This window comes from Cyrtonyx montezumae, unplaced genomic scaffold, assembly GCF_038088225.1.
Source record: "Cyrtonyx montezumae isolate F1298 unplaced genomic scaffold, pur_monq_1.0 scaffold_8, whole genome shotgun sequence".
In the NCBI taxonomy this organism is placed as follows: Eukaryota; Metazoa; Chordata; class Aves; order Galliformes; family Odontophoridae; genus Cyrtonyx; species Cyrtonyx montezumae.
Window position 1 is genome coordinate 100,353,999 of NW_027072089.1, and position 26,345 is coordinate 100,380,343.

Consider the following 26,345-nt stretch of genomic DNA (forward strand, 5'->3'; position numbering starts at 1 on the left):
TATTTTCTTATTGTATGATTGCTCTTGACTACTTCTAAAAATAATAAACTGAAGAAAGGATATTTCAGGAACCAGATTCATCCAAGCAGACTGTGGAGACAGGAGGATATACCCAAGTATTATTTTCCAGCCTGCAAGCTAAGAATGAGCAGAATAAAATGAGCTGAAAAAAAATATATCTTGAGAGCATCTAGGTTCAGTTATGATTGTACTCAGAAAAAAATAACTGACTTAAAAACTTCCCCCCCCAACTTTTTCTGGATCCACTAAGCACATCAAGCAAGCAGGAGTATGCTTTCATTTGTTTCTCTTCCCATTTTTCTGTATATATGTTCTCTCTCACCTCTCTGTATGTACAAATAAGCTTGACGTCTGTCAAAGCTGTGTAATAACCTCTAAACGAGCTGTTTGCTGCAGGATGTTGTAGTGCCTATAGCTATACCTCTAAGGCCAATAATCAGCTGCCTCCCTACTAGCAGCCTCTCCTCTCTCTGCAGCATCTGATAGCATGAGCTTGGGCATTAGACAGCTCTTACTATGAATACCACCACCTAGCGGTCTTATCAATCAATAGCTTCTTACCTCTGTGAGCTCTGTATTATGTTGCTGACCATTATACCACCCCTGGGTTCCTTCCCTTGACTCCGATCTCTAAACCAGATTTGAATCCTCACACCTTACTTTTTATTAAATGGCATGTCATAGGGACTTGCGCTGTTTTTTTTTTTTTTTTTTAGCCCATTATTACCTTCCCAGTCTTTGTTGTGTGTCTCCAAGCTCCATGCTATAGTGTCTCTATCCTGATGTCTTCTCACATCAAGCTATTCCAACTGATCTATTTCCTCCTCCTGTTGCTGTTAATACTTATTCTTCTCAGCCTGCCATTGCTTCTTCTGCTCTAACACCTTCATTTCTCCCAAGCTGAGGCTTGCCCGTTCTCCCTTGCCTTGACTCTCTCCATCACTTCTTCATCTCCCAGACAATGCTCACCTGTTCATACATATATGTATTTTCCTCCTCAGCATAGCCAGAAGCAAAGTCAAGCTGCAGCCTTCCTCCAGTATCTGTTTTCTCTTTTGGTGGTCAGTCTCTAGAATAAAAGTCTTGCATTTTTTCTGCTAATTGATCTTGCTTTTACCTTACAAACTGAATTGGTGTTGCTGACCTTTCTCATGCTTCCCACCAGGTTCCAGTGCCTTCTCCTCTCCCCTCCTGGTGTGGGAGAGGAGCTGCAACATGAGCCAGCTGCCACCTTTTGTCATGGGTAGTGCATCTCCAGCCTTGCCAGCACAGCCTTGCTAGTCACCCTTCCATCTCCCATTTTTGAGTGACATGTCTTCCTGAGATACGAAACCTGCTCATCAGCTTGTGCAGCTTGATTGCTATTAAAGCAACAGGGAGCCGTGCTGAGTTGCATTTCCTGCAGAGCTAGCCCCTGCTGCTAGTATATTATTTAAGTGATGCAAATGTTCAAAGGGGTTGACTTTATACTTTTCTTCTCAGATCTGTCATATTTTTTCTGTAGTGATATGATATCACTTAAACATTATATAATTTAAATATATTGTGTTATTTACTCTTCCATAATTAATGTTGCAGAATTGTAGGGGTTGGAAGGGACCTCTAGAGATCATCTAGTCCCACCCCCACAGAGTCTGTTAGACAGACTTATGTAGACATCTTGTGAATGATGGTGAATTTGCTTATCACTGGTGTCAATATTTGCATGGCATAAATAAGAAAAAGTAGGGGACACCTCTGCCATTGATTAGCATTGATGCTGAGAGAGTGGGGCTTCTCTGCAAACTGAACCACCTGCAAAATGTGAGCTCCTAATGTGCTCTCATGTGTTTTGTATGGGAGTGCTTCGGAGTATCCATATTCTCCCAGTGTGGCAGAAGATCTCATGGGGCACAGGACACAGCAACAGCCCCAACAACCCTGTGATGGCTGCTCACTGGGCTGTGACAGCAGATCCTTGCAGGAGATGGGGAAGCCTTTCCTGTATTTTCAAGCAGTCAGGCACTAGGCAGGTTGTTGCTTTTGTGAAGTGAAAGGAAATTGCTCTCTGAGGGGCAGCCTTGGGAGCATATATATTTCTTTAAATGAAGAGCTCATGTTATGAGAACAAGTGATGCCATAGGTAGAGAGTGATGGGCTCGTTGCCATGGGAACCACTCTTTCTACTTGAATAGCAAAACCAATAATTGCTGAAAAACCTACACTGTGTGTTTGGAGTTTGGACCTTTTTGCCATGTAGGTTTTGTGAGAAAAGATATGATGGATTCTGCAAGAAAACAAAATCCCTGTGGCTGCTCTGTGTTGTTCCTGGCTTGCCTCAAATGCTGTGAATTGATATATTAATGTTATGCCTTAAATTAAATAGAGGCTTTGTCCTGCCATGCTGAAGGCATGACCCCTGCCTTTATTTTAGGGGCACAACACCCATTCTTTAAGTAATGGTAATCTAAACAAGAACTATTGGCACTGGTCACAGTTGGCATTGGTAGATTATGTTATGTGACTTAGATTTGAGAAGTATGGTGCTACCCAGTGACAATGTGTTTGAATTATGTTCTCAGAATAACTATGTACAGCTTTGAATCCCTCCCTGTGGGGCAATTTTGGAGTTAACTGGTTAACTAGGCTCTTCCTTGCTGTAGTTCTCCTCTTGGGACAGCATGAGAACGGACACTAATCAGTCATCATAGTGACAAAATAAGATGTTTTTTTTTTTTGTATTTATACTAGAAACATGCATAGGTGCATTAATTTATATGTAAATATTTTAGTATTTAGCAGTGTAATGTATTCAGCAAAATGACTTAATTGACAGAATATAGTTAAGAACACTCACTCCCTCAACTACTTTCAGTAGTGCTGATCTTTCACACCTTGGAGCTCCAGGGATCTTATTAAACCCTTTGGTTTACAAAATGTATCAACAACCTGAAAATAAATGCAAAAAATGTTTGGAAGCCAACTTGTTTTTTCCCTACTTCCCATCATTAGTCATAAGGTTTTTGTTTCCTTCCAGATTGCAGTGTTTCATAAAGGGGTCATTTCATTCTTGAAATACCTTTGTTTTTTTCTTCCCTTGTCCCCTCTCTTAAAGACAAAGCAGTTTTTCTTGCTATTTTATCCATGGGAAGTCTTAAAAACACAGATGTCAAGGCCTGGGGTTCCATTAGTGCCACTAGACATGCTCCGATTGTGCACAGCTAAGTGTTGCAATGAACAGACCACTAAAAGATTGCATCAGCACAGTTCTTCCAGTTGCTAGCTTTCCTGAGGCATGTTCTGGGCATGCAAACACTTGATGTGAGTCATCACTCAGTGTCTTAGTACATAGTGGTCCTGGTTTTGCCTTACAGATTTAGTGTAGTTTGGTCTGGCCGTTGATTTGACATCTACAATTGTAGGACGGTGCTGGTGAATCTATGAAGAACTTGTTTCCAGTCTCTTAAATATATCAACTAGTTTTGTGTGTTTGAGGCTTATCTTCAAAGCACTGAGACAAGAAAAATGGCCTTATGCTGAACAGGTGACAGTGTTACTGAATATGGCACAAAAATAATCTCTGCATCTTACTGCGTTGTAGATAAGCCATTTGTTTCATGAACTGACAAAGTTTGTAAATTGGAATTTGTCTTCCAGGAGGCAAATCAGTCACAGTTTTAAGTTGTTTAGGGGATTGTTGTACCCATGTTTCAGGGAAAGTTGAGTCCTGATTTTTTTTTTTGTACAACTTATTGGTGGCTGATCAAACTTCAGATGAGAGAAGTCCTTAACTGAAGGAAACCAGCAACAATTTTGAGCTGAGGTAAATCTGTGTCAGGACAGTCTTTGTGACCCTTATAAAGTCAAGAATGACTCATGATGCTCTTATTCTGGGTAGGCAAAATGAGTCCAGAAATCTGTTTTCTCCAGTGAATAGAAGCAGGGTTTTTTTTTTTTTTTCTTAGCTTACTTGTTCATAGGATTGCTCCAGAACAGTCTGGAGCATTTTGATTAATTTGTCCTTGCACACTCCCTCAATAAAAGTGCTATTTCCCATCCCCAATTTCTTAGTTGTTAAAGTGGACTTCTTTTGTCCACTTCAACAGCTATCTTTGTATTTAGGAGTACACATTTGTTACTTCCTTTAGTCTAGTAGTGCTGCCAGTTAAAACATCCCCAGTTGCTTTCAGTTATTTAAACTGTTTTTTCAAGGACTTGTTACCTTTCCAGGAAGTAAACGTTTAGTAACCTCATAGATTTGAGATTAGAGGCTAATCTCAAAACATTTTGGGGGAGGGAGCATGGAATGGTATAATGTTATCTAATATATAATTCTGCATAATGCACACACAAAATAAACAGGAACTTGCAGTTATGATACATCAGTCATGAAAATTATGAGTCATAACAAAAAAAAAAAAGAAACTTACTGCTGGTCTGGAGGAAGATGAAGCTCTTTATTTGAAGACCTTTACACTGCTCCATTTCCCTGCCCTGATGTGGACAGGACCAGGAGACCTCTGCTCTGTCTGCTCTTTTCTGGGAGAAAGGATAGGACAAAAAGCAACATTGAGCAAAATACTGCTGAAGTCTGAGCCTGGTTTGATCCAGACTCACAGCTGACTAGGTTTGCTGTGCAGCAAGCTCTTTCCTTGGCACTCATTCCCCTAGGTATTAGGTGGGCTCTACTTGACACTGGTCAGAGACACATCTCTGTCTTTTTCTCTGAAGAGGAAGGTAGGTAGAGGCAGGATGGAGAAGTTTAGCGTTTCCTCCTTGCCCTTATTTTGAAAGACAAAAGGACTGATCTGTGTTTTGTGACTTTTTCTCTACTTTCCCATTAAGAGTGCTTTTTGGTTATTTACAGAAGCGTGCTTCTTTTCAACTTTCTGGGGATTTCTGATAAGCTGACCTAAATTGGTGCCAAAGTAGGTCCTTGATGGCAGGACCCTCTCTAGCCCCTTTACAGAACATTACTTTTTTTGCGAACAAACTGTTATAAAAGGTGTCAGATTTGTCAGGAAAACAAAAAAGCTCTCTGATACAAAACTGTAAAGCTGACTTGAAGCAAGGAATGGTCTATTCACAGAATCACAGAACTGTAGGGGTTGGAAGGGACCTCCAGAGATCATGGAGTCCAACCCCCTGCCAAAGCAGCTCCCTAGCCCAGGTTGCACAGGTAGGCGTCCAGGTGGGTCTTGAACATCTCCACAGAAGTTCTTTAAACTGTGCCCACCGCCTGGCTGTTAACTGGATGTAATTGGGGTTTTGATAGATGAAGTCTATTACTCGCTCATTTCAGAGCCTTTTTTTTTTTGCCTACTTGAAATTCATAGAAATTCTTGTTCTTGAGCCTGTTTACTGTGCAGATGATGAATATGTACCTGCCTTGCTATAAAATGCTTTTACAGTTTCATTTCTACTTTATTTATTGAATATATTCCATCTCCTTTGTCTTGTTAGCAGAGTTGGTGGCTGGAGCAGGCTTCATTTCTGGGAGTGATTAACTTTGATTTTCCTCTTACACACTGTGTAATCAGTGCCTGCACATTGGAAAGCCATCTTTTAGCCTCTAAATCAAGATGATTTCTATCCTTGTTGCTGAGTTGTTTTCAAGCTTTCAATACATTGTTGTAAGTTAGAGAGATTCTCATACAAGTTCGTGTAGAGGCTGAAGCTAGAATCATCAGGACTGGGTTTTTTCTTTCACACCTGCATGGGATCCTAATGCATCAACTGGCTTCTTATTTAGGACTATCTAAACCCTAATGTACCTTTCTCTATATTGCAAAAATCAGGGTTTAGACAAAGCTGATGGTAACCTATCCAGAAGGCCAACCTATATTCACTTATTAGTATCTTTGCTTATGGGAATAACACAGATAAAATTGAGTGACTATTTATCAAGAAGTAGCACAGTTTTACAGGGATTTCCCTGATTTCTGCTACCAGCATCTGTGATCTTTGGGGGCAGGATAAATTAATTACATGGGAAGTTGCAGTGTTAACTCGAAGCCCAGTACACAGTGTTGCACCTTTGTAATACATGGCCTATGTTCAATGGCCTTTTTCAATTTACTTGATAGATGAGGCAGTGAGTCCAGTGAGGATGCAGTATACCTTTTATAAAGTGATGATTTTTCCTTTCCTGTCACCTTTAGAGAATGCTTCAGGCTCTGCTCCTCAAAGTGTGCAAGGAGATTTTTCTAAGACTTGTGTTGGTAATGGCTGTTGGTGAATTACACCATTTGGGGATAGTGGTTATTTGGTCCTGCACAGTATAACCATCCCTATGTCTTATTTTCCCTCTCCTGACCTACAACTGCATACAGTCAGCATGCAAAACATGCTGACTACAACCACAGGCCTGTACCTCTGCTTTTGGAAGCAACTACACTGAGTAATCCATGCCATCAATGACTATGTATTTAAATGCACAATCTAGTGCTCTTTAAGATTATATTTCCATTAGTCCTGTCTTTGATGCTGCCTAATTTTTTTAGATAGTGTTGTTTTTGTCCTCTTTGATAGCATAAGTTTCTGCTTTGACATCTTGGTAGGAAATGTGCTGATGATGCAATGTAATTAACTACAACACTGATGAATGTGAATAGAAAAAATGAAAAGATTGATCTATAATGAATTCTGCTTCTAATTTTCCTCTGGCCTGATGAAACCTTTCTTCAGCCCAGCTGGTTGCAGTCACTTTAACCACTTGAAATTTCCTGTATTAATTCTTAATCCATTTAGTAAATCTCTGTGGTAGCTTCACAAGGAAGTAGAAGGAAGATGTAATTTATCAGATCTCCTTTCTCTGGAAAATAAATTTCTCTTCGAAGAATGACAAAAGGCTATTCTGATCTAACTGGAATTGGAAAACTACATGCTAAATATTGTATTCTTTTATTTCTTAAATTAACTCTTTTTCTTTTTCACCCATTCTAACATTTTCTGATCCCTTGTGTGCTAGTGAGACCAAATTATCATACCTTGAGGCTGTTCTCTAAGCCCTCCTTCTCCCTTTTTTAATGAACAGTGTTTTCTATGTCTCCATGATGGGGCCAGCTGTGCTGCCTTTGCCTCTCTAATGTTGTCCTGGACAGAAATTGCTAAAAACCATTTCATCTTAAATGTTAGATGGAACCTCTGTTTTCCTTCATCCCTGTGGCCTCTTGCTTTCAGCAAGTTAAAAGCTCTGTTCTCCTTCCTTCTAGGAATACTTTCCCACAGCTTTCTATCATGGCATAGGCTGAAAACTCTAGGTGGGGCTTCTTTTTACCTTGGATGTATGGAAACATCAAACCACTTGCAATTCAAAGGCTGAGCTTTTCTATCCAGCTTGTATTTCCAGAAGTTCCCTTTATTTCTCCATGAGTTGTTCCCACAAACTAACACTAATTTATTGCTGTAATCCTTTCAGCAGAATTAACCTAGCATTGCTCCATCCCAGACTATTTCCCAGAAGGAGCTCTTTTATACTACCTTCATTAGATGACAAAATAAAGAAGTTTAAAATTAGTCAAATCTCTTGTTAGCTGTAGTGGCAATGTGTTTTTCTGTCTGTCAGCTCACATTTAGACCCCCATCTGCAACATGGCAAGCATATGAAGCAAACTCTTCACCTCTGTCTTAGCTCAACAGCCAGGCTTGAACTTTGCAGGTGGTCAGGTTCACAAGAGGACAATGACGCAGCAATTATGTCAGTAGAAGTTGTTATAAAGCAGTGTGTGAGGCTGATCATTTTCCATGCTGAGTATTGGAGGGTATTGTCCATCTCAGGTTAAGGACAGGAAATAAGGCTGATTCAGTGATGACATCCATCATGTCAGTAGTGATGAGTAGACAAAATGTCACAGCTCCTTGGCAAGGCTCCTGGAACTAAGTAACGCCAGTGGTTAAACTAGCTTGAGGCTGCCAGAGTTGTGAAATATCATTATGGTAATTTGGTAGTGGCAATAACATTAAGTAAAGTCTAGGATGACTTGTAGAATTTGTCAGATTAGGGCAATTTGTGGATCTAATTATATTTTGATTCATTATAAGTTTGGCTTGGAGCACTTAATTTTATGTGTTTATTTAATTCTGCTTTGCAATTGAATGTCTCATGTTGCATATACCTTGCTTTGGTTCATAGGCATTTGAGAGGAAGAAGATGTAGTTTTTAGACTTGCCTTGGAAATTTTGGTACACTGGCTGGATTTTCTGAAGTTCTGTGATCAAGCTCAAAAAACACTACTCTCTTCTGGGGTGCTTGGTGTTGGCTGAGAGCTCCTGAAAAGTCCTCTGCACTACCCAGTGATGTATAAGTACTTATTGTATTCAAAGTACCTTGTGAAGAAAAAGTAGTACCAAGGAAAAACATCCTATTCTCCAGGCAGCTCTGGCTGCTTTTCAGGAAGCAGATGCCTTCTGATTTTGAAGGCAGGGGAAGCCTGGTGCATGTACTGCAGCTTCCTGGATGATGGAGTCATGGCATGCCATGCAGAGCACTGTGCAGTCAGTAGAAAGCTGATCCTTTGTGGAGAAGTTCTGTGTCAAGGGGGAAATGAAGTTGTTTTTTTGCTTTTATCTCCTTTCATCCTGGAGCCTCTTGAAATAAGGGATTTCAGGATGCTGTAAAGCTAACGCATCCTGTTGCTTTGAAATAAAAATATGCACAAAAGCAGCTTGCATTGTATCCCTACGTGGATGCTTTTTAATACTCTTATTCAGAAAACTTTTGTAAATGCTTTCAGTCTGCTTTGTTCCCATTCCAGATCAAAGCTGCATGAGATCTTCATTAAAAAAATAAAAAAGAAAAAGAAAAAAAAAAAAGAAAAACTGAAAATTACTTTGGCTAATGTTCCCAAAGCTGTGAGTCTGGCTCCTTGAAGTAAGAAAATCCTCTATTCTATGGGGGCAGAGCTTCTCATCAGTACAGTCACGGAAAACTCACCTACGTATTTGCTGGAGCCTGCATGTAGCCAGGATTTCAGCCCTCAATCTATTCCTTTTGTCTGCAGTAAAACACTGCTATAAACGAGCATCTGAGAATGAACCGAAAATTTACCTTTGCTCTGGGGCTTGCTTCGACTGAAGCTGCAGTTACAGGGAGTTGCTCACAGATCCTCTAACCATTCTTCAGAGAGATGGATCAAGAATGGGAGTTGTATTTCAAAGTACTTGGATTGGTATTTAGATTCTTAATTTCAAAATCTGCCAAGGAACCTGGTCCCCAGAAAAGATATACCCCAAACCAGTTTTCAAAATCATTCCACTACCTCAAACGGTATTTCCAGATTTGGTACCTGGAAGGCAGAGGCATCTGAAGTCAGTAATTACTTCAGAAATTCTGTTCTGTGTACTTTTTTTTTTTTAATGTTTTAATAGGGTGAAATTTTCTGAACAGAAATCATTTAGCGGGGGGGGGGGGGGGGGGGGGCGGGGGGAAAGAAGGCAGAATTCTATAATGTTCTCTTAGGGGTATTGTCCAAACAGATGTGAAAATCACACAACATTTAAGTTCCACATTGATGTCCCTCAGTAATAATTTCCCTGAGGAATGTTTTTGTGGTCATACAAAAAGGTTTCTATGTGAAAAGAAGATCAAATAACTCTAAACCCTAGTTTCGGAGTATTTCAAGCCTGGATCTGAAATTTGCTGGATGCGCCCCTTTGTTGGGCTTTGTTTTGGAAAATCCCACATAGGGACAGCACGGTGCTGCATGTGCCCTCCCTGTCACCACCATCTCCTGAAGCAGGTTTGCTTCAATGACTGCATTGCTTTGGCATCTCCTGGTCCCCTTTCCTGGGAACAGGAGAAGACCCATGGGCATGTTTGATTTGGGACCATACGCTACTCTCTTGACAGAGAGAGTTGCTGTAACATTTGCATCTGCATTATATAGCTGCCTTTCTGTGACCACTAGAGGGGTAAAACCCATTCTGAAGAACACTGTTGGCCAGTAACTTCCCTTTTATGGCTGTGCCTGTGAACAACACGCCCAACAACACTTCTTCACAAGGAGGACTTGTATAGAGACTCTCTCTCGTCTTCCCCAGACTTTTACATCCTTTGAAAGCATGGCCAATGAGCATTTCTCTGAGGTTGCATTTTATTACCTTTTATTTTAGATGTTGTTGCTAAGAGTTGGCTACTTATTCCTTAACTGGATATTTGCATCATCTGCCTTACAAGGTCACCTCGAGACAGTGTTTCAGTCTCATTTTAATACATTAGAAGTTTCCTCCATGGTCTATATCTGCACTCAGTTGTTTTTAGCTGTAAAATCCTATCAACGTTAACACGGCACTTTGTGTTTCTCTTTATAGATTAGGATCATAGAACAGTTTGGGTTGGAAGGGGCCTTAAAGGTATCAAGCCCCAAACCCCTGCTGTGGGCAGCTTTGACACCCTTTGGATCAGGCTGCCTAGGGCCCCATCCAACCTACACTTGAACATCTCCTGGGATGGAGCACCACAGCTTCTCTGGGCAGCTGTGCCAGGGCTTCACAACTCTCTGAGGGAAGAATTTATTCCTAACATCTAAATCTCCCCTCTTTTACTCTAAAGCCCCTCCCCTTTACTACTATTAGATTGCCAATTTCCTTCTCACATCTTCCTGAAGATTCTTCCCATATTACCAGATGTAATTTTACTGTTTGTTTCTCCTGATATTATGCCCCATGAGAACAAATAAGCATTTCATCAGGGTTTGTTCACCACCAGTTTTGCTGCATCTCCAAGCTGATCTGGTCATCTTTGCTGTTTTTGATCATACTATTAATCATGGAGTTGTTACCTTCAAATTTTCTTCCTCCCTGCATTCCAGGTTCTCTTACTTTTTAGCAGAGTTCTCTTGTAGTTTTTTTTTTTTTTGCCTGCAGACACAATGCTTCATTGAATCTGTGAGCTATAACTTCTCAGTTTTTCCCTACTTGTCAAATTTATTATCTGAAGTTTCAGCTGACACCACTTTACTTGGCAGAACCTGATGATGCTTTCTGAAGGTTTCTCTATCTGTGGATTTTGTATAGTTATGTAACCTTTACCAAGAAGTAGCTTCTAAAAAGTAACTATATGATGACAGAACTTTCTAGTAAATGATGGATATATAGTTCTTGTATAACAATGAAGTCTGAAATATTTACTGGTCAAAAAGAATCTCTATTAAGAGTTAGTGAATCAAACTCTCCAATGGTTAAACAATCAGAAGTACGTGATAGTTCAGCTAAGAAATGATGTGTATTGTAAGGCAACTGTAGAACAGTATGGATAGAGTTCATCCCCTCTGAGATGCTGATACCTAAAGTGGTGTTTAAACCTGAACTAGTCACTTTTGGCTTTATTTCTAGTTAACAAAGAGGAACTGGTACTTCAAAAGTAGAATTCAAGCTTGTCACCATGCAAACATCTCATATGTGCCAGGGGTTCTGACACTGAAGTGTCTTGCTTACTCCGCAGACCATGAGTTGCATCCTCAGGCACTTGCTCAAATGTAGGCATCCATGGAATGGAAGATGTAAACAACTGAGACAAATCCTATTTGAAATAGGTCTTTAAAACAGTAGAGCAAGTCTCCTCTAGATTTGCTCTGAACTCCTCATGCCCACAATCCTGCCCTTGGCTGGTTGGTGGGTCAATGCAGGGTATTGTGGTCATTGATTTGGCAGGAAGGAACGCAGCCACACACCTTTAAGCACAAATAATGAAACCAATATGTTTTTTTCATATGCAATAGGAGTAGGTTTTTTATCAGCAATAAAGTTAATAATATAAAAGCCTCACTCCTAGGTGAAATTTTCCAAGTTCTACATTTGTGTACATACAGGTTCTCTTCTGTAGATAAACTCAGATGGTCACAGAGAGCTTAGTGAGCCTCTGGAGTTTACTGCACTTAATTTCTTTCAGTGCTGATATAACTTATGCACTCATAATACAATACATATTACATTTATTGATTATTTATACATAGTTGTATTTTGAAAAGGTTGTGTTAATTCTTTTGTCCTTCTATGAAAGGTTGCAAAGAAGGCTTATTCCTCCAGTGCAGAGGTGTATTTCTTGAGGTATCTTCATCTGTGTGAAGGACAGTAGAAGGAACTTATTTTCCTTCATTGTTTGTGGTGAGCAGGGGACCTGGGGATATTAGCCTTCTTAATCTTTGTAAATATCCCCAAGCAGATGCTAACTTGTTGGCTAATGGTTTAGCTAGGAGGCATACAGCTAGGCAGCGGGCTGCCTGGATATGTGTGCTGTCTGTGGTGAGGGGGGGTTGTGGTCCTAAGGGAGGCTCTAGCCTTCCTGAGATCAGCAATCACCATCAGGGGAAAGTTGCTGAGGTCAGCAGACCCTCAAAGGAGGTGGGAGAGACATATCTCAGAAGAGATATGTTCTATTACCAACCTAGGTGTAGGCTTCTTTGTTAGGAAGCTGTTCAAACTGTGGCTTGGTGGAACTGCTACGTGGTGCCCAAAATTCCCTGTTTTTTCCTGTATTCAGATCTGGAATAACATGTCCTGATAGGTGGCCTTTGTGAGTGGAGAGCTTGCAGGAGTCAGCTGTGATGCAGAAAAGCTGATACTAGTATCCACAGGTAGTAGCTGTTGAACTGAGAGACTGATAGCACTCTGCTATTTGTGTGTGGTGTGGAGTGGTTTCTCCTGTGGCTGGGTTTCTGCTGGTGAATTTTAGTTGTGTGACATCTCACCTCTATCGCTTGCTGTTCTCACATATCTGCCAAGGCAGAGCATAGAGGAGAAAAATTTATTTTTTTTGTTCAGTGGAAGTACCACAAAAACAGGCACTCTGTCCTGATTTATCCAGTACTCAAGAAGTCTTGACTTTATTCATGATTTCAAAACACATGGCCAGAAAGCATGTTTCAGCAGCATACGTTCTTTTAATTTGATGGAACAACAAGGTTTTTCAGGAGCATAGCAATTACTTGATCTTGGTTAATCAGTGTGAGCCTTCCATCTGTCCTGTTAAAAATGTAGAAGGAAAGCAAACAAATAAAAGTATGAGGACTGTTCCAAAAGAAATATCTCTTATTTTATTTTGTTGGCCCATGATGCAAGAGACAGATGTTGGTGGTACAGCGGTAGACACTGCACCTTCCCACAAATATCCCATTACATTTTGTTGTTGTATGACAGATGGCAGTAGAGGGACAGCTCGACAAAATGTCGATTGACATGGAAAACACATCTAAAGCAATGGTGTGTCACTGAATTCCTCCATGAGGAAGAAATGGTACCATTGGTGTTTATTGATGCTTGCTGAATGTTTATAGTGACGCAACAGAGAATGCCAGCACAGTGAGGTGTTGGGTGGTGTGTTTCATCAGTGGTGACCGTGACAATGGGTCACCTCTGCTGGTGAAGATATTGATGAGTGTATGGCATGCAGGCTTTCGTTCATTGCAGGCAAAAAGTCATAAGTAACTGTATGAGACTGTGTTGGAAAATAGCACTTTGTAGCTGGGGATTTGCTCTATCAAATGGTGTTATCCTGCTCTTTGTATCTGGAGCAGTTTCCATGGAAATAAATAGTAGGCATTACTTTTGGAGTGACCTATGGAGTTTGTATGCGTGAAATCTTCTTTCATGTCTCAGTACTCAGAGGATCACATCTAATTTTACTAATAACAATTTGTTCTGGTGTTACACGTAATCAAAAAAGCTGACGTTTATTGCCTGTTCTCAAGTGTATCCGCCAGGTCTGTGTTGTTCACTGCTTAGCTCCACAGATGTGATACATACGCTCCAAATCTTCAATAACAATAATGTTTACTGCAAACAAGTCAAAAATTCACCAGCAACATGTAAATAAGAGCAGTAGAAGCAGATGTCCATACAAAACCAATATCGTGCTATCCAAGTTTCATTTTTGGCGACCATCTTAGTAGACAAGCTATTCACATGGAAAGATGATTGCATCTACAAAGGACACGTTAAAACAATGAAGTAAACCTTTTCAGCTCAGGTTATTGTTTCTGCTCTAACTTTGTACTAATCCTTCTGAAGTTTTTCTTTCTTAGAAGTAGCTTTCTGGTACATTAGGTCAAATAGCAGTTTTTCAATATTTAACACAGCCTTTCTCATCTTCCAGTTTGTGACATTACTTAGCTGTTTTCTCATGGACTTTATCAGATTCTCCCTCTACATCTTACTGAAACCGACTCCACCTGGAGGCCACCTGGATAGGTGTACAAAGTACAGTGAGCAAAGTGTTTTGAAAAAACTCATGTAAAGAGAGAGTAAAAGCATGCAAGTTATTCTGACCAATGCACAGTGCCTGTCTGGGCTGTCTTGTCAAAATCTAATCTAAGCATCTGAACTTGTACTAGATATGGTTAAGTAACAGCACAGAGAAAAGTAGTCATTCATATTTTCTAAACTTCAAATCTGTATGAAAGTTCATCGTTAAGTTATCATTTATAACAACCACTTCTAGGTAGGTGGGGTGACCACTCTTTGTTAAACCTACTTACAAGCAAGGAGGAAGCAAAGACCCCTAGATGAAGTGCAGAAGGAAAGAGTATATCCTAAAGCAAAACATCTGAGGTAGCTGCAACGAAAGAAAAGGCTTCACTGAGATGTATAGCAGAGCACTGGTGCAGAATGACTGAAGTTTCCCTCCTGGGAGATCTTCAGAAGCTGCTTGGGCACAGTCCTGGGTACCATGCTCTGTGTGGTCTGGCTCTGCTGAAACAGAGATTGGAGCAGGTAGACCCAAACTCCCTGCCAACTTCAGCTGTGCTGTAAATCTTTCTCTATATTTTAGAGTGAGCTATTAGTAACATCGAGATTAACTCTCTATTATACTTACATAGCAAAAAATAGGCTTGGCTGCATGATGTTCAGTATTGTTTCATCAATTTATACGGAGAGTAAGACAATACAGTACAGAAAGCTCTAAATTAAGTGCTGTATAGTAACTCATTTTATTTGTAATGCACAGCTCACATGATTATTATTTTTTTTTTTAGGGTTTCACCACTACAGTCATTTGTTCACTCCCCTCCTTCCCAGTGTGATGGGGGATAGAACCAGAACAAAAAAACAGAGTAGAACCCGCAGGCTGAGATAAACTATTTACTAAAACAGAGAAAGAGAGGAACAAAATGATAATAGTTGCAATGAATCTAAGTATATATGGAAGAAATGGTGCACAAGTAATTGCTCACCACTTGCTGACTGATGTTCAGTCAGTCCCCAAGCGGCAGAATGAAGCCCAAAGAACTCACCCCACCTCCACCCCATTTTTTCCAGCTTTCCTTATCCCTGATGTCATAATGTATGTAATATTCCTTTGGCCAGTTTATGTCAGCTGTCCTGGTTCTTCTCCCTCCCAGTCCCTTGCTGGCCGGACAGCATGAGAAGCTGAGAAACTGAAATGTCCTTGGCTCTTGTACAGTGCTGCTCAGCAACAACTGGAAACATCAGTCAGTTATCAACATTATTTTCCCCCTAAAACCAAAACATAGTATTAAACTGGACACTATGATAAAAAATAACTCTGTTCCAGCTGAAACTAAGATGCTATTTCACCAAATTCTGCCCACAGCTCCTCTTAAAGAGATGAGCTTATCTTGATATCCCTTCTGCTATTATTGCCTTCATGATATTTCTCTGAAGCCCTTAGCAAAGATTTCAGTTTGCTGTAGGATTTTTAAAAAACAAAACAAATTACCACCAAAACCAACACGAATACTGAGTGTGTGGGATAGTAAGGAATGGGGCCTGATTCCAGCTGTGTTTGTTTAACATAGATTCAACTCTCCTGACAGTAGCTGTGCTGCTCTTGATTCTAATAGATGTCACATCAGGGTACAAAGATGACGTAACTTTAAAATCGTGTTCAAAGTTTTAGTTGTTCTTTGTGTATCCTTAAAGCTGTTTTCACAGTATGGTTCTTATGCACACTCAGATTTATCATTTACAGGTTGAACTTTTGGAGCTTCAATTTTTTCCTTAGGAAAATATAAAATATACTTGTGTTTTAAAAGGTAAAATGAAGTTTCTAGTCTAGCTCTGTTTCACTAGAGACACTGTGTGTGAGGGTTGGTGAAAACAGACGAATTATTGCTTTGTCTCATTGGCAGAGAAACTGTCTTAAAAGAGATGCTGAGAAGGAATATAGTCTGCTGAATGCTTTGAAGTGACCATGACTCACACCCATTCAATATATGCTTGATTCCAGAAGCATCACTGCTCTGGGTGTTGACTTGTGCTAAAGGAAGGATCTGCATTTTCCACCACAGCACCAACTCTCCCAATTGCAGCCCATGGAGAAAAATACTGTCCTCCTCCATGCATTTAATCTTAACCTCTCTCCAGCATCAGAAAAAGGTCTTGCTCTGAATTCCTGTTTGCTGTGGTGAAATCAGAGTTGATGGGGACTCACTGTTTCAGCTCAGAGCTCTACTCCTGTCTCTCCCCCACTGGTTTATGTTGAAAACATAAGAAAAATTATGATGGATGCATGCTGTGCAGAATACAGAACATAGCAATGAGCCCACTCTTGCAGAGGACCTTGAGAAGGTTTTTCCTGCAATTGTTTTGTATACGTGTACTGCATGTATTCGTGTACCTCCTTCCTCTCTATCACTGTTTTCTTTTTTTTTTTCCTTTTTTCTTTTCCCCCCTTCGTTTAAATGATTGCAGCCGCTGGTTCCATTGTCTCTGATTTTATTGTTTAAAGCTCGAACAGATGGTGATATGTCTATTAAATACTAAACTGTGCCATATAGGAATCATTATCACAGCTGAATTGGCTCTTGTAAGAGTGGTTTTATCCTTTGAAATAGATTAAAGGACTCAGAAGAAATTCACTGCACTGCTGGGTGCCTGTGTTGGGCTGAATGGATGGTACTCCTCTCTTGGACAAAAACAGTGCAGGGGCACCGCTAGTGTTTGCTACAGATTTACCTCAGGTTTCTGCACTCTCCAAGGTGCGGTGTCAGCACATAGGGGCAGCTGAGCAGGGCTCCTTAATGAAAAATGATCCCTCTAAGTAAAAGCCCTGCCAGCTGCTGAGCTGCCTCCTTGCTGCCTTTACATGGACCACGATCAGAGTTGAATGAGGATGCTGCTCTGAGAATAGTGTTTTCCTCTGTTTAACGTGATTTTTCCATCAGGCTCTTTGCACTGGTTTGAAGAGCAGAAAGGGTCTTGTTTAAACAGAGAGATTCCAAATCCTCCCTTCCTCTTCTTTCCTCAGTAAAACATTGTGCTGATGAGATGGCTAAAAATTCCTTTCCACCCATTTCAAGTGGCACCATGCAGCACAATGAAAGCAGCTGGTTAGCTTCATGTTGATGCCATGGCATGGAAACATGTTTTGCTGGCATTTCACTCTCTGATGGAGGTGAGATGTGAGACAATGGTTCTTCTTGTACTGCAATTTAAGCTTTCATGCCAGTACCTCCCAGTTCAAATAGTTCAAACACACTTTTTCAAATGCAGCTTTCACTGAGTGCTCATTTTAATTCTGTTATGCTCATGATAGTCTCTGCTGAATCATCACCCAAGCCATGCTATGCACTCTGTGTGGAACTGGAAGCACTTCCAGCTGGCCCAGAGAAGCAGTACTTTTCTGCACAGCTGTTTCAGGGGCTCAGCAGTGTAATGGAGCTTATGACTTTTTCCCTTCCCTCCTCCTGCTGGCCATTTTTATCAGCAAACACTTTGTAAAACTGTACTGAATTTTTCTAAGTAAATTGGAAAGTCTTTATAATGGGCTAACACTGTATTTTTCCTAAATACAACAAATGAAATTGCATTTTATCAGGTCACTAACTTGGCTGTCTCTCAAAGCAATCCTCTGATTGGTCCTGTTGAGTGGTTTTGCTATCCATAAAAACATGGCTTTGATCTGCTAGAAAATGGCAGGCTTACATACTACAACGAAAAGGGACTGAAAAGCTCCTGAGACCCAGCTTTGATTTGTAGATGTTTTACAGAAATCTATAATTTATAGAAAAGAAAGCAGCACTAGTTAGATTACACAGGTGTGATAGCAGCATGTATTTTTCCTCTACTCATTATTTCAATTGTTCCAAGTAGGTTACGTATCAAAAAGACCGGATCTCCCTCCGAGTGCTGTTTCAGTATGAGTTATGAATTTGGGTAGCAGAGTGAGCCTTGACTTGGCATGCCAAATAGAAGTATGTTTACTGGAAAATCCAAGTATATCCAAGTGGATATATCACTGGCAAACACTTTGGGATTTTTATGTCTCAACTTTGGTGTGTGGCTTTACCATCTCTGCATCTCTGTCCTATTTTCTGTCTGGGTGAATGCAATAAAGGATATATTCAGTTTGAAAAAATAGTTATTTGAGGTGCTCTGAACTGACTCTTAGTCAAATTCAGCCCTGCTATTTAGATCTTAGATTTCTGAAGCTGAAATGCAAATGTGGATTGATTGGTTGACTGCTTGGCTTTTTATGGCTTTGATGAAATTCAGCTAGCAATGCCAAATGCTTTTTTTATTTTTTATTCTTCCCTCTACCATTTATAGGACAGTAAATTATATTGCTCTCTGAGATGAGAGCTCAAATCATTTTCTTCTTTATGCTTCTCTTTGCTGCCCTCCTCATGGACATAAGGTCAGACTGGCTCCCACATGTTAGCTGTTGGTGATGGCTCCAGAGAGGACATGTGCACAAAAAGCCACAAGCAGCCACAGTCTTATTCCTCATCAACTTGTTATCACTGTTGCCTGTATGCTATGTGCAAATTACTAACTCCATTTCCTATTGTTCACGGATATAGGTTCATCACCATTTGAGTATATACAGTGGTAAGAAATATTTTTTCAGAGTGTGTAATTCTCTGACTTCTCTACTCTTCTAGAGCCAAAGTCACTTATTTTCACTATATTGTTTTGGGTTTTTTTATGTTTTTAAAGAGGTTTCTCAGATTGGAAATAGGAACTTAATTCTTCTTGCTCTACACCTTTCCACTAAGAAGTCAAACTTAAACAAAATTAATCTAGCAGTACTGATCTTGTTATCAAAGCACCTGAGGGTCACTAGCAAAAGTCAGAGGAATAAATTGCATCCTCTATTGATAACTGGCATTTCTATGGACAATTTAAGCTAAGCAGACTATTTTCTTTGCAACCCCAGGTCTTTATCTGAAGTGAAACAAGCATTTCTTTTCCATTCTAAGCTTTTCTTAGTTCAGTGTTGAAGGATGAAAATTCATGCACTTGCCATTTGCACTGGCAGAAAACTTCCTGAGATAATCACCATTCTTTGAGTCATATTGGTGTTTCTGTCCTTGCCAAAGAGATTAGCTGTTAGTGAAGGCTTCCTAAAGCTGGAAAAATAAATAACTGCAGCTGCAGCAGGAACATTGGCTTGCATCCAAGCAAGATGTTCACGTGGTACTCCAGATCTCTATGCAGTGCCTTAACCAGCAGATGACACCATCTTCATTGTTGTGCTGAAATTCACTCAACATCTCTAATTCTAGGAAGAGAAACCCAACCTTTCAACCTTTCCTGTTTATCCACTCGTGGGAGTGAGGATCTGGGATGGGGAGCTCTTACCTAGGCAGGCAGTATTCAGATACCTCAGCTCAGGAGCTTACATTTGTTCTTCATCCTTTTTGTTTTCTCTGGTAACGGGCGGGATGCCTGGAGTGATGCTTAAAAAGAAATATTTTAATTGACAGTGGCATTGGTCATATTTAAAACCTATCTGTAAGGGATAAGGCTTTTTTCCCATAATTACACCCAATCACGACTTTTTTCATGCTTTGAAAGTAACTCATCACTGTGATAGTCTCCTCTATTTTGCTGCTGTAAATGAAGGAAAGATGAGCCCAAGGCACCATTTCTCAGTCACACTCATACTTAAGATGTTTCATTGGCATAATGTACTGTAAAACATACAGAGAGTATAACGATGACAAGAATCCTGAAGCAGAGCAAAGCAAAAATCTTCATTGGCTGAGATATGAATCAGATTTAGTTCCACTACACTATTGGCAAAGTGGCCTGTAGCATTTACATTTTTCTTTCTCTTACAATAGAAAATTTTAACCATAATAAACAAAAGGCTTTCCCATGATCTATATTAAGCATCTTTTTCCCAGACTTCTTGATCCAGGCTACCAATTTTCTTTCTTCTATTTGAATGAGAGAAAGGCCACATGGTTGAAGGACTATATTTTATTATAGAACAAAGAATGTAGCAGATCATGGAAATCTAGGGTTTTGCTAGTGAGAGTGTGTGTGAGAGTGAGAGTGCAGCTATTCATATTCCTGAAAATCTGTCACCAAGAGCTCTGTATCCATATAAAGCGTAATGAAGAAAAGCAGCCACAAATACACGCTTTCCCTTTTCTGCAACTTTTAATCCATTTGTTTGGGATATGGGAAACAATTCACAAGGACCTGGAAAGAATGTCAGATTTATCACAACAATTCTCAGGTGTTAGATGGCTTGCTCTCTTCACCCTTTGCTCAAATACATTGTATTCTAATGTGTAAATTCATGCGTCTTCTTCACGCATGTGTTGAAATCACAGATAAAGTCTATTTTCACTTTACATGCTGCTTGCGTTGCACTGCTGGTAGTGAAATATAGTGAGATATCTATTAGGCCGCTGAACATTTTTCTTATCTGAAAAAGACAAACCTGGGTGAGGTCAGAGATGGTTTGAATTGGCCTTTAGAATGAAAGAACTTCTCACACATAGTCAGAATTCTCTTCCCATTTTATGCAAGAGAGATGGAAAGATTCACCTGACCTTCTGGCTGTGTCAAGTGGTGATGGGGAAGAGAGTATTTCAGGCTGCAAAGTACTCTATGCAGTCCAGATTCAGAGAGGTTTTGATTTTAACCTGTATTCTTTTCATTTGGAAGAAGCTTTACAAATCTGATCAGAAGTTTGTTGATATCAGGAGAAGCCTGTGAAATATCTACCCAGCATACAGGCAGCAGTTACAACACATTTTCTGTGCTAGTGTACTTGAGACCTCATATTTGATCTTACTTTGTTGGGAAAGAGAGTTTTTGTTTCCCTAGCTCTACCCATCTGCTCAGTGCCTCCCAGCAGTGCTCTCTGCCAGCTCCTTGGGGACACTGCAGGGCACCTCATTGCTCTGAAAAACACCCCACAAGCTCCAACACTGCTGACATGGGTTTAGAGGAGTGCAAACAGCCTTGCAGAGCTACGGTTTGTCTGAGGAGGGATGCAGAGCCATACATTATGCAGGGGGAGGAAGACTGGAGGTAACATCAAGTCTCAGCAGGCTGCATACAAGGAGGTGTCAACACCATGACTAGCTGCCTCTGCGCTTTCATGCCCATGCTCCTTTCTCTATAGAGAGATGCTGTGTACCCTATCAAGGCATGTCTGAGCACCTGTCTGTGGCACCCTTGGAAGAAACAGTTCACAACTTTACCAGGTTTGGTGTTGGAGCCTTTTTCTACCTTTACTCTTTCTTCCTTTTTCTGCAGCTCTTCTACTTTCCAAGGCAGAGTGAATTTCCCCATTTGCTTTTGTTCATTTCTCAATTTGTCTTTTCCAATTCCTCTCACGCTGCTGTCAGATGTAAAATAATTCTGGGCAGGAAGTGCACCTGTCTGATGTGTTGAAGGAGTGGTTCTAATTGCATGTGGCACTGTAACACAGCATGGGATTATCACTAGAGGCAGATCTTCTGTATTGTAGGTATATTCATGATCCTAAATCTGAAAATGCCTGTAATGATAAAGGAGCAAACTTCAATAAGGACTGATAATTTTGGTCAGGAAGGTGATTGATTGGAATGTCAATCATGCCTGCAACCTCTACCTTCTGAGAAGCTGTATTCAGCCTGTGAAGGATTTGGGGGTCTCTCTGACTGCTGTCTGTGCAATTATTTTAAAACGTGCACTTCGCTGTTTCCCCAAAACAGGCAGTGCTGGACTGTCAGTTAAAATAACACCCTAGGTCATGTAGATTTAAGAAGATAAATACAGGTACATGGTTATCTTATCAATTTTAAATCAAAGAAATTGTGAATTGAATTAAACCAGTTGTGTTTCACATAGATCAAGGCTCATGCACTGGACTTGCTCATGTTGTTGGCTGAACTCATCCAATATGAAAGTTTGTATGACTCCTTTATAATCAAAATTGAATAGTTCTGATTCACAGAATCATATAATAGCTTGAGTTAGAAGGGATCTTAAATAACATCTAGTTCCAAGCTCCCTGCCATTGCCACCCACCAGACCAGGCTGCCCAGGGCCCCATTCAATGTGGCCTTGGACACCTTCAGGAATGGAGCATCCACAGCTTCTACGGACAGCCTGTGCCAGTGCCTTACTACCTTCACTTGGAAGAATTTCTTCCTTTTAACTACTTTAAATCTACCCTCTTGCACCTTAAAGCTACACCCCTTGTCATGTCACTGAATTCCCTGATAAAGACCCTCTCTCTGGTTTTCCTGTAGGCCCCTTCAGGTACTGGAAAGCTGTAAAGTTGTCTCCACAGAGCCTTCTCTTCTCTAGACTGAACAAGCGCAGTTCTCTCAGTCTATGTCCAGGGAGAAGTGCTCCAGTACTCTAAGCATCCTTATGGCCTCCTCTGGACCTGCTTTAACAGGTCTACATCCTTATGCTGGGGGTACCAGAGATGAATGTAGTACTGTAGGTGGGGCCTCACAAGGCAGCAAGAGGTGGAGGATCACTTCCCTCACCCTGCTGGTCACACTACTTTTGATACAGCCCATGACACGGTTGACTTTCTGGGCTGCAAATGCACAATTCTGGCTCATCATTCAACCAGTGTCTGTCCACACAGCTCAAAGACACGTCCAGAAAGCCACAGGTGGCCTGATGTTACCTTCCTATCCTGGGAAAGGGCAAGCCTTTCCAGGAAAGTGGAAACCTGTATATGATCTTGAACTGCAGCCCTGGCAACTGTAAAGGCTGGAAGACAAGACAAATGAGTTGTGCTCAGGGCATAGTGAAAGCAGTCTGAGATTACTTTCTTAGGTAACATCCTTCAAACGTCTCTTATTTAATAAGAAGTGTACTATAGTTAAGGCTAGAGCTGGCTGTTGTCAGTATTCAGGTAGCAAGAGCTTCCTATAGGGTAAAACATTTTGTGATTCAAGCATGGAACTGTGTGTGTGTGTATGCAGTTCTTACTGTGTGCATGCAGGCTGTGTGGGTACATACAGCTTAACTGCGCTCAAAATCCCTAAAGTGGCACCAAACACCTTGATACCTCAAGGTACCTTCCAACTTGAGCTGTGGAGTCTGAGGCAGAGTTTAGCCAAATCCACAGCTTGGGCCACTCCATGCAGTACCACCTAGCAGCAGAAGAGCAGCTAAAGGCAGCTTTCTAACAAAGCTTTAGTCACGTGAAAGTTGGTTTGGAAGCCAACTTCATACAAATAAGTCAGGGTGGATAGAAATCAGGTGACTTTGGCCCCCACTACTTGAGGATATTTATGAAGGAACCATCAGCTCAGCAGCCAGTTTGAGAGATGCTGCTGGCCTATGTTTGCCTGCCACAGAATAAGGATGAGCATGGGGTCATTCTGGTTGTCACTGGATCTTTTGCACACAGACCTAAATCAATAGATGTCTCTGTATTTATACTGTTCAACTACTTGTCTTCTGTCCTTGCTGCCTTTTCACACATCATACTATTTCAAGTCGCAACATTAGTTGTTGCGATTGTCCTTGAGTAGTACCAGAAAACTAGTTTATTTTTATTGCTTCATTTTTATTCCCCTTCAGAGAATTGTTAGCTTTGCCTTTGCTGAAGAGTACGTGCTCAGCTTGTAGGACCTATATGTAACGTGTGGTAGCCTCTCAATCCCAGTTTTTAAATACTTTTGGTCTCAAAAAAAAATTCTTCTGCCTTCCTAAGCAGCTAGCTTCCTCTCCAGGTCTCAAGATTGGGTAGGATCCCACCATAGGGGAATGGGAAACACTCAGAAAAGCTAGAAGAAAATTCAACACAAGCAAAATAGTTTCTATAGGTTTCACCCTTTGAGATTACTTGCCTGACATTTAAAAGCTTTAATTCTCAGGTTAAGATCTGAGTTGAGCTCTTGACCACTTGTGCCATGCTCTCAGTAGTTCATTTGCCTTGTGAGAAGAGCAGAAAATAGGAAAGTTTCCTTTCAACGACATTATCCCTACCCAAATATCCATAATGGGATTTAATAATGTTTTGTCTTAAACTCTGGTGCGTCGCTGACATTAAAAAACAGTTCTGTTTCATGTCCAAACCAGTTCTGCATTTCAGTGATGGATGGAGTATTGCATTTTTATGTACTGTATTCCAGCCAAAGACTGTAAATTCTGTGCAACCCTTCTGGTGCGAAAAGCACTAGGTAGTGAGGTGTATGAATCTTTTTATGTAACTTCTGGCTGCAGTTTTTACTGGTTTAGATATTCATATCACATTGGCAGTCAGACATTTAGAAGGGAGGCTTAAATTAAACAAAATTAGTAGATGTCTGCCTGTTTTAGGAGTTTGCATCACTTACTGCTTTTTCTAATAAGGAAGGCAGAGACTTTTAAAATTCTGTATTAAATCCTGTTCCTTACCATGGCTGATATGCTTTGGTTTCATGCTGCTCATTGTAATCTTATTTTTAAATAAAACTGAAAAGTAATTAACTCCCTTCTTTCTACCAGTGAATCCAGAGGATTGAGAAGGATCATTAGATCCTCATTCAGAAGTTATCCAAAGAGTAGCATTTCAGAAACAAGTAACCAAAAACAGATTGTCCAAGGAATACTGTGATGTACTGAAGATGCATTTCCCATGTCAAGCATCAATTCAGTATTAATCTTTCTTGGCAGAGAAAAAAATGTCATATCAGAAACTAATTTTCTTCATCATTCATGTTTTGAGCTCCGTTTCTCAGAGCACATATGTGCGTATTTTAGGTATTTAAATTCAGTGCCAGTAAAATTATATTATCGTTTACCCTGTTGTCAAGCCACTATTGATTTCTGCTTAACCTTGTTAAGTGCAAGAGAAACAATAGCATTACAGGCTGAGGAAGAACATCACAGCAGAGGGAAAGGAGATCATCTGCAGCTCCCTTCACATGGCACTGGGGTCTCTGGCAAGAGCAGTATCAGTGTGGTTCCTGACTTTGTTTGTTGTAGGTTTGTTTGTTTGTATTTTAAACAACAGCAATTAAAAGTGTTTTTAATTCATCAAGCTTCCATGTAACACCAGGATCTGTCATGCAAGGTGTTGTGTATCTTAAAAAATATGATTGTGATGCTACAAGAGATCTTTTCAACTTTGAAAAAATGCAAATCATGATCCAGAGAGATGAGAGTTGCAGAAGGGTGGGAGAAGAAGGGTCTCTGACTATGGAAGGAGAGCTTGTTTTGATGGTATGCTTATCCCTGCCCCGAAGACTCCTCCTTCAGCCTGGCCCAAGGCTGTGCTCAGGACTGATAAAACTGTCCTGCTAGCCATTCTGACTATGAGCCAATCATCTTGCCCTAGAAATGGTGAGCAGACTGTGAGCTTCTTGAGCTCTAATCCTCATAACAAAACTGCATGCATGTGAGAGCTAGATTGTGTTTTTGCAGTGGAAGTTTCCAGTATTTTTCTGTATGCTTTACTGAACTTATAACCCCCCTTCTAAACTACTGCAGAACAAATAAATTTGGGGTCAAATAAATGTAGGATCAGATGTATCATCTCAACTTACAACCCCCGCTGCAAATTATTGCGGAACAAAGAAAGTTGGGATCAGATATCATCTTGAGATCAGATGCATCATCTCAAGATGAGCACAAGATAAGGAGAACATGTAATGAAACTGAGCAGAATTAAGCAAGCACCAGATAAGATAAACATGCAGGACGTAGGGAGGAAGCTTAGCATAAGATAGATAGAAGGTGCTGTCACTCATTGGAAACATTGATTGGCCAGGGAGGTCATCCCTTACCACCCGACATCATGTGGAAGTCTATAAAGCCATGGTGAGCTGGCTAGAGAGGGAAGCCACTACTCAAGGATAAGCTAGGTGGACGTCAGTTGGCAGGTGGCAAGCGGGTGTTAGCTGGGCGTCAATTGATAGATGGTGAGCTTGTTGCATTGTGGAGGTTTATAACTATATATACTTACTCAGTTATCACTGATTTTTTTTTTCTTTCTTTTCCTATCTTAGTAAATCATTTCATCTCAACCCATGGGTTTTATTCTGTTTCCAAATCTCTTACCTTCCCACTGGGTGGGCACGATGAGTGAATGGCTGTGTAGTGCTTAGCCACCAGCTGGGTTAAACAACAGCGGTCGTTTTTGGCACCCAATGCAGATCTCAGAGGGTTGACATAACAATAGATCTGGCCAGAGCATATTTAAACAA